The following is a 10,240-nucleotide window of genomic DNA, read 5'->3' as shown; positions in this document are numbered from 1 at the left end:
CCCACCTGCACCCAGGAGAAGAGGTTGGCTGGCTGGCTGGCCGTCAATGGAGGTGAGCGGAAGTTCAACCCTCTTCTTCCTCTGCCCTGCCCCTTCTTCACTAGCACTATGACTCCAAAACTTAAAGGACTGTGACAGTGGTTGAGTTGGCAATTCTCTCTGACATCTTATCGGATGATCTTGGAGGATTCGCCAAATAGCAGGATTGCCATCCCTAAAGACACACTTCCTTCATAGAACCCCTCCTCTAAAAGACTTTATCGATTAATCTCTAATCTCCATAGGTTATTCCCTCTCTCCATGACCAGCTGCTACTTAACGAGGTACTCACAAATACCCATAGCACTTAGGTACCTATCTTACATACTTGCTACTGTATTTTAATGGTATCTGTTAAGCGCTTACTCTGTACCAGGCACTTTACTAAGTGCTGGGGTAGATAGAAATTAATCACTTTGGACACAGTCTGTGTCCCACATGAGGCTCACACTCTTTATCCCAATTTTACGGATGAGGCTACTTAAGCCCAGGGAAGTGAAGTGACTTGCCCAAGGTCACACAGCAGACAAGTGGAGCCGACAAGTGGCAGAGCCGGAATTAGAACCCAGGTCCTTCTGACTCCCATGCTATTCCCCCTTGCCTTCTTTCTCTTGTTTGTTTCCCTTGACATGACTGTAAATTTCTCAAGGACAGAGATCATGACTATTCACTCTACTGTACTCTCCCAGGTGCTTAGTACAGTGCTCTGCACAGAGTAGGACCTCAATTCATACTGATTCATTGATTGCCGGACAATTCCCTAAACGGGGATCAACTGAAAGCTAAACACCAACTTCAATCATCGTATTTACTGAGCACCTACTGTGTGCAGAGCACTTTATTAAGCACTTGGGAGAATGCAAGGTAACAGAGTTGATAGACACATTCATTCCCTGCCCAAAAGGAGCTTACACCTCTTCAAGGAGCTTACACCTCTTCCCCTTATTTGCCATCAGGATTAATCTACGAATCCTTGATCCTGGATCATTAAATGACTCCTTTAACAACCCCCTTGCTTACCGATTTGTACATTCCAAGTGCTTAGTACAGTGCTCTGCACACAGTAAGTGCTCAATAAATACTATTGAATGAATGAATGACTTCTCTTTCTATTCCCACTCATTACTGTGGACATTTCCCAAGACTTAGTCCTCCTCTCCACGCTCTTTTCCCTCTCTGCTCTAATTCACTCAGGGAACTCATGTTCTCTTAGCTCTCCTTTAGCCTGACAATGAGTGCCTTCCAATCTCCCTCTCATCTGCTACCTCTCTCCCTCCATCCAGTTCTAGATCTCCCTCTGCTCATAGCCGGTCAGCCAATAAATTGTATTTATTAAGCATTTATTGTGTGCAGAGCACTGTTCTAAGTGCTTGGGAGAGAGTCATCTTTATTTGGATGTTCTGCTTCCATTTTGCACTCATTATGTCCGGCAGCACTTCTTCACTTCTCCAAAAGATGCCTTCTTGCCTTCTTCTTTTTTCCCTTCTACCCAACTTTGCCTTTCCCGCTTCTTTCTACCATTTGCTAAACAGAGCTTAAGGCCTCCCCCAATTCAGAATCCTTTTTCTGATTAACCTTTACCATTCTCTTAACTTCCTGGTGAAACAAAGCCTCAGGAAGGTTGGCTATGGGTGTACCTTGGACTCTGAGGCACGAGAAGCCTGGCATTCTTCTCCTCTAGGCCCCAGTGTATTTGTCCTTGTCTTGCAAGCTATTTGGGGGTTTTATCATTTCATCCCTCTTCGTGTGTCTGTCATCAGTCCTCTCTCTCCTCATATTCTTAAATTAGGAGCTCCTAAAGGCCCAGGGACGGCGTACCACTTCTGTATACTTTCCCAGAACTTACTGTATGCAGAGCAGTGTATTAAATGCAGAAGCAGCGTGGCTCAGTGAAAAGAGCAAGGGCTTAGGGGTCAGAGGTCATGGGTTCTAATCCCCGCTCTGCCACCTATCAGCTGTGTGACTTGGGGCAAGTCACTTAACTTCTCGGTGCCTCAGTCACCTCACCTGTAAAATGGGGATTAAGACTGTGATCCTCTCGTGGGGCAACCTGATTACCCTGTATCTATCCCAGGGCTTAGAACAGTGCTCAGCACATAGTAACTGCTTAACAAATACCAATATTATTATTATTAAATAACCCACTTCTTCCACACAACTAATTTTGAAATATACTCCATGTGTGTGCTTATCTCTATTGATTCTATATCGTTGTCTTGCCACCTTACTACGTTTACATTCTTTGAGGGTAGAGACCAAATTTATTCACTAGTAGGCACTTAGTGCTTAGCACAGTAAAATATAATGGGCATCATGATGAGTGTGACAACAAGGACCTCTTCTTTTGCTTTAGCTAGGGGCTGAGATATTAGAGTTTGGTTCTCTTTTCCTCTTTTTGCCTATGATATCAGAGCAGCACCTGGGCTTTCCATCAGTTTCTGTACTAAATAGAAATAATGAATGATATTTATTGAGTGCTTACTGTCTACAGAGCACTTTACTAAATGCTTTGAAAGGTGCATCAGAGTTGGTAGAAACATTCCCTGCCCAAAAGCAACTTAGTCTAGAGGGAGAGACAGATATTAAAATAAATTCCAGATATATACATAAGTGCTGTGGGGCTGAGTGTGGGGGAAATATCAAGTAATTAAAGGGTACAGATCCAAGTTTATAGGTGATGCAGAGAGGAGAGGGAGAGAGGAAATGAAAGCTTAGCTGGGGAGGGCCTCTAGGAGAACATAAGATTTTAATAAGACTTTGAAGTGAGGAGAGTGGTAGTTCTCTTTTATTTTTCTTGTTAGGGTATTTGTTAAATGCTTACTATGTGTCGGGTACTCTACTAAGCAATGGGGTCTGCTATATATGAAGGGGAGGGAGTTCTAGGGCAGAAGGAGAACATGGGCAAGGGGTGGACAGAGAGATAGGTGAGATTGAGATACTGAGAAAAAGTTGGTGTTAAAAGAGGGAAGAGTGTGGGCTGGGATGTAGTAGGAAATCAGTAATGTAAGGTAAGAAGGAGAAGGTGATTGAGTGCTTTAGACTGGGAGCCCATTACTGGGCAGGGATAGTCTCTATCTGTTGCCAAATTGTACATTCCAAGAGCTTAGTACAGTGCTCTGCACATAGTAAGTGCTCAATAAATATGATTGATTGAATGGATGAATCTTTAAAGCCAATGGTGAAGATTTATGTTAGATGCAGAGGTGGATGGATAACCCCTCGAGGTTCTTGAGAAGCGAGGAGTTGTGGACTGAAGGGTTTGGTCGAAAAATGATCTGGGCAGCAGAGTTAAGGGAAGACTGGCTTGGAGAGAAACAGGAGGCAGGGGGGCCAGTGAGGAAGCTGATGTAGCAGTCAGAGTGGGATAAGTGCTTGGATCTGCATAGTAGCCATTTGGAAGGGGAGGAAAGAGCAGATTACCAAGATGTGAAGGAAGGTAGAACCAACAGGATTTAGTGACAGGTTAAATATGTAGGTTGGATAAGACAGATGAGGAAACTGTCAGGGTTACAGGCTCGTCAGACAGGGAGGATAGTAGTGTGGTTTACAGGAATGCGAAAGACATTAGGAAGGTCAGGGTTTGAGTGGGAAAATGATGAGGTCTGTTTTGGACATGTTAAGTTTGAGATGTCAGTAAGACATCCAAGTAGAGATGTCTTGAAGGCAGGACGAATTGCCAACTGCAGAGAAGGAAAGCTATCAGGGCTGGAGAGAGAGATTTGGGAATCATCTGTGTAGAGATGGGAGCTGTAGCCATGGGAGCAAATGAGTTCTCTAAGGAATTAGGTGTAGATAGAGGATAGAAGGGGACCCAGAACAGAGCCTTGAGGGACTCTCACAGTTAGAGGGTGGAAGGCAGAGGAGGAGCCTGTGAAAAAGACTGAAAAGGAGAGGCCCAAATGATAGGAGAACCAAGAGAGGACAGTGACAGTGAAGCCAAGATTAGTAACGTTTCGAGGAGAAGGAGGTGATCCAGAATGGACAGAGTAGAATAGAATGGATGGGATTAAAATGAGGATGCACAGAAGGGGTCCTCATGGAAGGGGTGACCCAAACCACTGAAAGAGAACTTTTGAACAATCATTTTTGAACATCTACCTAAGAACAAGGAGGACTGGAGAGTCCAAGATGTCATTTTGGTCAAGGATATACTAGAAATAGGGATACTCTTCTCTTTGGCTTGTTAGAATGTGAATCCAACCCAAAGGGGACTGATAAAAAATGTCACGAGAATGACAGACCAGTGTCTGTATATTAATGCAACATTTGCTGGGAAGAAGCATTGTTTGATCAAAGTGGGATGTTTGGTAAACTTTCCCTGAGTTAAAGTAATTGGGCCCAGCAGATGTAATCTTCTTAAAGACCGTATGCTGTTAAATTACTGTATTGGTCAAGATGTTTGAAGTTCAGGGGAAAGTGGATTCTCAGAGGAGAAGCCTATTTGAATAATTGGGTGTCACATGGTATTTCAAAACATTGTCTCCAAACACCCAACCCTCCTAGAGAGATGAAAGAGAAACTTTTCCTATAACTGATTTGGCACAAAGGGCCAAAAGAAACACTCATTTTGATACTTTGAAGCGCAGGAGTGCTGGGTGACTTTTCCCTTGAAAACTGAAGGGATAAGTTAGCTGTTTCAAAGCTCAGCTAGGAGGAACAAAATCGAGATGCTCTAGATAGTTGAGGAAAGCACACTTGCATCTTAAAGTAGTGGAGAAATTCATTGATTCAATAGTATTTATTGAGCGCTTACTATGTGCAAAGCAGTGTACTAAGCACTTGAAGTGTACAATATGGCAACAGAGACAATCCCTGCCCCAGAATGGGCTCACAGTCTAAACATGGGAGTGTGGTAGATAATAATGGTACTCACTGAGTGCCATCTTGGTATCGAGCCCTGTACCCAGGGCTGGAATGAATACAAAATAAGAATTCATATGACCCATGTTCCACAAGAGAATCATGATCTCCAAATGCTATAGGGTATATGTACTCAGTTCCCTTGCTCTGATCTGAAATTAACACCTTCAGGCCAAATTTAATTTCACCTCAAAATTTGGGTCTTTCAAAGAGTATCAGTATACTTGCTCTTTTCCCTCATGCAAAGCCCATAAGTTGTTGGGATTTCACATTAATAAGGGGTATAGAAAAAAGTAAAGGCCTGACCTAGAAATGAAAAAAACTAACACAGAAGGTCATCAGAGTGAATATTAGTTGGTCAGAACTCTACTTAGCACTATGCAAAACAGAGGTGATTGCCATCTCTGTGTTCTAAGGGCTGTACAGTGTGAATAAAAGGAGTAGAAGAATGTAGAGGATATAACCGAATTTGAAAGTGTCTGGAGGTAGAAAGAATGGAAGAAGAGAGCAGAAAATCTGGATAGTTTAAATGAAAGAAACCACCTGGTTGGTTGACAACCTACAGTCCCTCAAATTTCTTATGAGAAGCAGAATGGACTAGTAGAAATAATAATTATGATGGTATTTGTTAAGCACTAAGTGCTAAGCACTGTTCTAAGCACTGGGGTAGATACAAAGTAATTAGGTTGTCTTACGTGGGACTCACAGTTTTAATCCCCATTTTACAGATGACACAGCTGAGGCACAGAGAAGTTAATTGACTTGCCCCAAGTCACACAGTGGAGAAGTGGCAGAATCGGGATTAGAACTCATGACCTCTGACTTTCAAGCCGTTGCTCTTTCCACTAAGCCATGTTGCTTCTCTGAAAGAAGCATTGGCCTGGAAAGAGCTGGAAAGAGCACTGGCCTGGGAGTCAGAGGAACTGAGTTCAAATTCCAGCTCTGCTAGTTGTCTGCTGTGTGACCTAGGGCAAGTATGTCACTATACTTCTCTGTGCCTCAGTTATTTCATCTATACAGTGGGGAGTAAGATTGTGAACCCTATATGGGACAGGGACTGTATCTGATCCAATTATCTTGTATGTACTCTGGTGTTTAGTACAGTGCCTGGCACACAATAAGTACTTAACAAATACCATAAAAAAAGCCACATTCTAACCAAATCACTTCTGGCATCTGGAATTTCCTGGGCCCTTTTTCCAAGAAAGCAAATGCAGAAAGGATCTGAATTTGCATTTTAGCTGTTCATATCTAGACTAAAATATTCATGGGTAAAGATTTCCCAAGCGGAGACACATTGATGGGTTAGGGTGACCTATAGGATCAGTGTGGGCTGACTACTTAATTGATTTTGAAAATTAAGAAAACCATCCTTCTTTGCCACTCAGAAATGCCAAAGGTATATATTCCTCCTAACACTGTGTGAAAAGTGAAATGGTCGAACACGAGACAGGAATAACTTTGTGTGTAATGTATGAAGCGTGAAAGTCATGTAGAAATCTTAGGCGTGTCCACTGAATTCCAGCAAAAAGCATGGTATTGCTTCTTGCTTTGACTACAAAGCTTAGGAAATTAAAGAATATTCTCCAATAACATGAGCCTATTTGGAGGCAAAACACCATAAATCAGAAAAAAAAACTTGTGCATTAGTGTGCATCACTGCGTTAGACATTGGGGGTATTACAAGAGGGCTGTCCTTATTGTAAGATTTTACACAATTGCCCCAGGTCCTGGACTTTTTCTGCTTCATCTGTAGGCTCAGATTCAGAGACCCTGTGAGTACTGGGCTCATGAAAATGTAGGTTTTCAAAGTTCAGGTTTCTGACATTGCTTGGATGAGAGACTGGAATTATTTCTGCTTCATCAACTAGTCTTTGGTTTTGCTGTTTCAGTTCATGAAGGCAAAGACCAGGAAAATCTCATTTGCAGATGAATCTCTACACTTTCTGAATTCTTTATTGATCTGAAAATTTAACATCCTTTGTGCCCTAACGACTCATTAGATCAATCAGTGGTCTTGTCTTGTCTTATGCTGTCGAGTAGCCTCTGACCCATAGAGACTCCATTGACACACCTCTCCCAGAATGTCCCTACTCCATCTGCAATCATTCTGGTAGTGGATCCATAGAGTTTTCTTGGTAAAAATGAATCGAGTGGTTTACCATTACCTCCCTCCACGCAGTAAACTTGATCCTCTGCCCTCGACTCTTTCCCATGCCGCTGCTGCCCAGCACAGGTGAATTTTGACTTGTAGCAGATTGTCTTCCATTTGCTAGCCACTGCCCAAGTAAGGAATGGAACCGGTAGGCCTCTGCTTGACTCTCCCTCCCATAGTCGAGACTGGTAGAGGACTGAAAACTCTCCAGGTGCGACCCTGAGAGGGGACAATCTGTGGTATCCATTGAGTACTGAGTACAGTCATCTTGACTGCAGGTTCATTGTGGGAAGGGAATGTGTCTGTTATATTGTTGTGTTGTACACAGTAAGCACTCAATACATAAGGTTGATTGATTGACTGATTTACTGTGTGCAGAGCAAGGTGCAGAGCGCTTGGGAAAAAATAGTACAACAGAGTTGATTGATGAGATCCCTGAGTGTATAGTCTATACCATTTAAATCGAATGAATGAATGAATGAATGAACCTTGCCCCTGAGTTTGGCAAAAAAAACAAAACATAGTTGTACATGTGTGGGAGGTGTGATTCGCCTTCAGTGTTGATGACAGTGACCGGGGCTCAGGCTGTTAGGTGGTATCTGGAGTGTTAGAAAAGAAAAAAAACATTTTTCCATCACTTATCTTTCCCCAGTCATGATTTTACTAATACTATTTGTTAAACACTTACTATGTGCTAAACATTGCACCAAGCGCTGAGGTAGATACAAGATAATCAGGTCCTACCTGGGGGCTCACATTCTAAGTAGGAGGGAGAACAGGTATTGAATCCCCATTTTGCAGATGAGGGAACTGAGGCACAGAAAAGTTAGGTGACTTGCCCAAGGTCACACAGCAGGTACATTCATTGAATAGTATTTATTGAGTGCTTACTATGTGCAGAGCACTGTACTAAGCGCTTGGAATGTACAAATCGGTAACAGATAGAGACAGTCCCTGCCCTTTGATGGGCTTACAGTCTAGTACATGGTGGAGCTGGGATTAGAATCCAGTCCTCTGACTTCCAGGCCCCTATACTTTCCTCTAGGACACACGGCTTCTCTGCTTAATTTTCTGCTGTTGGCTGCCAACAGATTTTTGAGCAGCTACTGTCCCCCCTTTCTGATTAACAAAGATAACAAGGTTACCCAAAAAATAAAATACCTGACAGAGACACAGTCCCATCTTCATTAAAGCCAGGAGGACTGATTTTACAGTTGTCAGATGTTCTGTTTAACTTTGCAAGGCGTAGTCAATTACTTCCAGGAGAGTTTCCCTTTTCTTCTTTTTTTTCTTTTACTAAAAATATTTTACATTTTCTGAAAAGATAAATGAGACAGAACAAATCTCCTGATTTGAAGGAGATAGAGAAGGAGTCTAAAAGAGAAAAGCAACTAATTGTTTTGTCTGATCTGCTTTAACAATACAAAGGGGGATGCTTACATAGAATAATCTTCCCATTCCTTGCTTCAGTAGGTTAGTTTGCAGAGATCAAAACTCATGGCATTTCCCCTGCTGTGTCAGCTTAAATTTGAGCCTGAATTCAACAGTGCCAATAAAATAACAATATGGATCACAAATGCAGCTGCGTTGCCCTTTAAAATATATTGGGAACGAACTTTTCCTTTTGTTCTACCTCAATTCATTTTACCTTTCAGTTTTATGCAAATGAAAAATGGCTGCAAGTTTTTATTCCCCTATCATAAAAGTTGGCTTTTCTATATACAAATGTATTGAGAGAGAGAAATTGCAAAGTTGTGGTTTCTTTTTCACATGCATACTTACCTGGGTTGGGGGGAGAGGGGGTTGCTTGTGTGATTTTAATTAAATGTTTGAAACGTGCTTTAAGATGAAAGGTCCTAATAATAGAACACTTTACGGGTCTACAGCGCTTTTCATCTTAAGAGCATTTTATAAAACTTAGGTAACTGATCTTCACGAAATATATAAAAGTAAGTAGACCCTTTACATGCTTACAGTTTTAAGGAAACACGAAATGTAGACGTCAGTGGCTTTTCTGAAGTTTTAAAAGAAATCAGTGTTTGTACTTGGAGTAGAATTTGGGAGCTCCTTCCTCACCCATCTCCTAAATTTCATCTCCCAATTATACACGAAACATTGCAAAGTCTGTAGACCTGAATACCATTACTATGTCAATAATCTAAAGGTAGAATAAAATTGAACTCTTTAATTATCCTTCCACATTGATTGTCGGTGGGGGGAACACAGTTGTTATAATTTTTGGAAATTATACAAATTATCATTGCAAGTTTTTTAACATATGACTATATATGCCTTTGTTTCTGCTTGTATGGAAATTACATTTTGCCTTTTCCTGCAAAATTATCTTTTATAGTCTCCTGGATTATGATAATAATACTTTGTACTTCTACAGCACCTTTTATCCATGAATCTCAAAGCGCTTTATAAACTTTAATTAATTCTTGCAACAAACCCTGTGAGGTAGGTAAGAATTATTACTCCCATTTTACAGATAAGGAAACAGAGACATTGAGAGGTTAAGTAACTTGCCCAGGGCCATGAAGGTAGGTAGTAGCTAAAGCTTAAGGACAATTCAAAGTTCCTGTTGTCTCTGGTTTTCATTCAGTCGATTAGTTACATGATAGTTCTCCCAAGGCCCCCCTCATCTCGTCTCCCACCCAAACTATTAACTAGGAGCAGGAAAGGGTTGGGAGAATCAATCGCAGTGCCCCTTTTAAATATATGTTATTCTAATACAAGCATTACAATGAATTATTTATGTTGACTCATGGGTTTTGCCTTAGGGATACATTTGTATCTTGATGTGTATCTGCTCTACATGTAAATCCTTGCACTTTAGATGAGACTATCTCTAAAGGCCCAGTCCTGTAGAAAACTCCACTTGCCTCTAGTGGGAATTTATATCCTGACTTGGTCTCCAGGTGTGTGAAGAAAAGATTATCATCCAGGTGATGTCATTACCAAGGGCCATCATGTGATTGGAAGGATTTTTTCATACCCTTAGGGGCAGCCGCTTGAAAGTCCCTGAAGATGTTTAGGTTACATAGGACCACTTGGCTGCCCACCTATCCTCATATTGTTCCTGGGGAGTCTTCTTTTATATTTTAAATTTGAGAACTGGGCCCTAGTCACCCATGTTTCAACTTTTACCTGCTTGTCTCTTTCACTAGGAAAACAAAACAAAAA

General features: G+C 41.5%; 1 non-coding gene across 1 annotated transcript; it reads right to left on the bottom strand.

Moving 5' to 3' along the window:
- Nucleotides 1-7,145: 7,145 nt before the first annotated feature.
- LOC114815637 lies at nucleotides 7,146-7,283 on the bottom strand. The gene has a single exon (XR_003763434.1). It is a non-coding gene; the product is annotated as a small nucleolar RNA SNORA7 (small nucleolar RNA).
- Nucleotides 7,284-10,240: the final 2,957 nt, after the last annotated feature.

Source organism: Ornithorhynchus anatinus, chromosome 1, assembly GCF_004115215.2.
Source record: "Ornithorhynchus anatinus isolate Pmale09 chromosome 1, mOrnAna1.pri.v4, whole genome shotgun sequence".
NCBI classification, from domain to species: Eukaryota; Metazoa; Chordata; class Mammalia; order Monotremata; family Ornithorhynchidae; genus Ornithorhynchus; species Ornithorhynchus anatinus.
Note: the sequence above shows the minus strand (reverse complement) of the source record. Positions and strands in the feature narration are given on the sequence as shown.